General features: G+C 43.4%; 1 long non-coding RNA gene across 1 annotated transcript; it reads left to right on the top strand.

Annotated features, from left to right (window-relative positions):
* The first annotated feature begins 2304 nt into the window (after nt 1–2304).
* Nucleotides 2305–2895, top strand: LOC119314974. Its single transcript, XR_005152517.1, has 2 exons — nt 2305–2389; nt 2509–2895. It is a non-coding gene; the product is annotated as an uncharacterized LOC119314974 (long non-coding RNA).
* Nucleotides 2896–4292: the final 1397 nt, after the last annotated feature.

Below are 4292 nucleotides of genomic sequence, written 5' to 3'. Positions count from 1 at the left end.
GGTCTTTTACTCGCTCACCTCTAACGGAAGAACAAATCAAATCTCAGTTCTTCGCACTGGTGACATCAGCGATTCAGATCTGCGGATGCAGGGAAGGCAGGGAGTTAAATCTCCGGAACAAGGACTTGCTTGTCCCCTTCGTCTCCGTCTCCGTCTAGTTTGCCTCATCTCCGGCATGGGCGAGTTATCGGTTGCAATGGAGGTAAGTAGCATACCACCACCCTCCACCGTTAGGCAGGTTCTAGGATTGGTTTCGCCAGTACTTTCTGCAACAACGATTTGACTAGGGAGAATAGATGAAGCTGGTAGTTCAGGCATCGACACTCATAGATGTGATTCAGGCATGAGGTATTTTGATCCACAAGAGAGCGATTTGTCACATTGAACATGACCTGTATCATCTATTGTTAGCCTGGGACAAAGAGAGGATGTTTAATCTAAAACACATCTATATGGGCTACGATGAGAGGTCGTGAACATGCTGCAAATGTGAAGATCACATTTTGCCAAGCTTGTTGACACATTTAGGGAAAGAGGACGGGTTGCTACAAAATAGTATCCACACCACTCTGGAAGAGAAAGTAGTAATGTTCCTTCACGTAGTAGGTTATAACCAAAGGTTTAGAGTGATTAACAACACGTTTGGGAGTCTAGTGGGGCAATTTACAAGTATTTCAAGCATGGAAAACAAAAAGGAAACGTTGTATGGAAAACAAAAAAAAAATGTACGCACACGTAAAATCTATCCATGGAGATGCATAGCTACAAGAGGGGGAGAGCATCTACATACCCTTGTAAATCGCTAAGCGGAAGCGTTTATCAACGCGGTTGATGTAGTCGTACACCTTCTTGATTCGTTCCGATCAAGAACCGAACGTATGGAACCTCCGCGTTGAGCACACATTCAGCTCGATGACGTCCTCACCTTCTTGATTCGGCAAAAGGAGCGAAGTAGTAGATGAGTTTCGGAAGCACGACGGCGTGGTGACCGTGGTGGTGAAACTATTTCCGCAGAGCTTCGCCAAGCACAATAGATTTAGAGCGGAGGATGAACTAGAGGGAGGAGATTAAAACCACACAGGGCTTCTAATTATGAGGATTAGAGATAGCTAGGGCTAGCTCTAATTAGTCAATTAGTACCAACTAGAGGAGGCTAAAAAACTTATGTTCTAGGGTCTAGCCCTGCTCCTCTATTTATATGTTGAGCCCTAGGGTCGTTACTTGGGGAGATGGCCTCCCCAAAGTTGGTTTGGAACGCAAGGAAGAGTCCTTCTCAGATTCCAGCACCAGACGCCAGGGTCCCTGGCGTCTGGTCCCCGATCTCCGCAAAACTTCCTTTTACACCGACCTAAAGCCCCATGCGCCTTACCCCTTGGCCCAACTATCATCCTATATATCAAGAATTACCTTCGGGCCTTCCAGAGCTCCTCGTCATGTCTGTGATCTCATCCGGGACTCCGAACAACATTCGGTCACCAACATACATAACTCATATAATACTATAGAGTCAATGAACGTTAAACGTGCGGACCCTATATGTTCGAGAATGATGTAGACATGATCGAGACGCCTCTCCGGTCAATAACCAACAGCAGAACCTGGATGCCCATATTGGTTCCTACATATTCTACCAAGATCTTTATCGGTCGAACCTTTATGACAACATACGTAGTTTCCTTTGTCCATCGGTATGTTACTTGCCCAAGATTCGATCGTCGGTATCTTCATACCTAGTTCAATCTCATTACCAGCAGGTCTCTTTACTTGTTCTGTAATACATCATCTTGTGACTAACTCCTTAGTCACTTTGCTTGCAAGATTCTTGTGATGTTGTATTACCGAGGGCCCAGAGACACCTTTCCATCATACGGAATGACAACTCCCAATCTTGATCCATGCCAACCCAATATTTACGCCCTCAAACAAAAAGAATCATTATGAAATAAATTATGCTATTAGTGCATATTGATGTATAAACTATGAAGATTCAAAGTCACGATAAAAATCATTGGCACCAACCATATTATGTACACTATGGCATTAATTACTATTGGTATCATTCCCATATTTACTTGTGGTTTAATTGCTATATTATTTACTTCTACATTTGTACAAAGTGCAAAGTTTATATTAAGTCTATGCAATAACTGGCACCCTATCAATAAAAAGATACTAATATTATGTATGAATAGACTTGGTCATATATTATCGTATTACTTAGGTATATATTAAAATTTGTATTAAGAATTAGTATTAATTTCGTTCTCTATATATAATCCTTATAAAGCCATGAGCTCTCGGATGAAGATTTAGGCACCATCTCGAGCAGCCATGAGGCTTAGCAGCAAGCTATTATTACTCGCCATTGTACTTGTCCTGTTACCATCAGGTAAGACTAAGCATGATAACATCAGTTTGTCTGGTCAGATAGTTTATTTGGGATGGTAGAGCGAATGAACAATCATGACACCATTTAATTTTATTCTTGTGTGTGGCGGTGTCTTGTAGAGATTTGTACTTCTAGGGTCATGCCTATGGAGGATGGCCTCTTCACCACGGATTACTCACCATCAACATGCTCACGAATCATTCGCTTTGGCACATGTGATAACAACGGGTGCCGTGACGACTGCAACATGAAACTCAACGGGATTGGCAAATGTGTTGATAAGCGGTGCCAATGCTCATTTCACTGCGGCACTCATCCTTCTCCCATCAAGACAACGTGCAAGTAGCTTATGTTAAATTATATTAATGGACCTAGTATGTATCTAGCATAATTTCTCAATAATTCTCAGTTGCCCATTGTAGTGTAATTTGAGCGTACTACTCTTGTATTTTTAATTCTGGGAGAGGTGGATGTGATACAAAGTTATAATAAGGTGAAATTTGTCATGCTCTTTCTTTCTTTTGGATTACAAAGATGAACTGTACACACATACACCCACACTCACACCATGACAACCAAATACGCATGACATAAGGCCGCCTTTGGTTTGGAGGAATTTCATCGGAATTCTATAGGATAGGAATTTTATAGGAAAAAATCCTTTGGAACCCTTTGGTTTGTAGGAATGGATTCCTATTCCTATTGTAGGGTAGGAGTTAGCCCTTCATATTTCAAATAAAAAAATATTAGCCTAGACTCAGTGAAAAAAATTCCTAGGCCTCCTTTGGTTCATAGGATAAGAATAACATTGGAAGAGGAAAATCATAGGAAACGAGATGACATGTGAAAGGATAGATATGGTTGACTAGAGGGGGGGGGGGTGAATAGGCAACTAACAATTTTTAGCTTTTCTTTACCAAATTAATCTTAGCATCAAAATAGGTTGTCTAGATACGCAACTAGATGAGCAACCTATATGATGCAACAACAACAAGCACACAAGCAAGCAAGGGATACGATCACAATATAAGCTTGCACAAGTAAAGATAAGAGATAACCAAGAGTGGAGCTGGTGGAGATGAGGATGTGTTACCGAAGTTCCTTCCCTTTGAGAGGAAGTACGTCTCTGTTGGAGCGGTGTGGAGGCACAATGCTCCCCAAGAAGCCACTAGGGCCACCTTATTCTCCTCACGCCCTCACACAATACGAGATGTCGTGATTCCACTATTGGTGCCCTTGGAGGCGGCGAACGAACCTTTACAAATAAGGTTGGGGCAATCTCCACAACTTAATCGGAGGCTCCCAGCGACACCACGAAGCTTCACCACAATGAAATATGGCTCCGCGGTGACCTCAACCGTCTAGGATGCTCAAACACCCAAGAGTAACAAGATCCGCAAGGGATTAATGGGGGGACTCAAATTTCTCTTGGTGGAAGTGTAGATCGGGGCCTTCTCAACCAATCCTTAGAAAATCAATAAGTTTGTTTGGCTAGGGAGAGAGATCGGGTGAAAATGGAGATTTGAGCAACACTGGAGCTTGGAGAGGGAAGAGGTGATCTTCTTAGGAAAGAAGACCCCCTTTATATAGTGGGAAAAAGATCCAACCGTTACCCCCTCACTCAGCCCGCGACACGCGGTACTACCGCACATGCTTGCGGTACTACTGGAAGGGGTTGCGGTACTGCCACTGGACGGTGCGGTACTACCGCTTGCGCGGTAGTGACCAGACGAGGCCCTGTTGCATATGGCAACGAGCGGTAGAACCGCCAGAGCGGTACTACCGCAAGGCAGTGCTCTACTGGGCTGGAAAAAGCACGAACTAAATAAATTACGTCTGTGACTACTTCCGCTGAGTTTAGAACTGTGCGAAAATACAGCATGGTACTACCGCTCACAGGGAG

The sequence above is a fragment of the Triticum dicoccoides genome, chromosome 6A (assembly GCF_002162155.2).
Source record: "Triticum dicoccoides isolate Atlit2015 ecotype Zavitan chromosome 6A, WEW_v2.0, whole genome shotgun sequence".
NCBI classification, from domain to species: domain Eukaryota; kingdom Viridiplantae; phylum Streptophyta; class Magnoliopsida; order Poales; family Poaceae; genus Triticum; species Triticum dicoccoides.
Note: the sequence above shows the minus strand (reverse complement) of the source record. Positions and strands in the feature narration are given on the sequence as shown.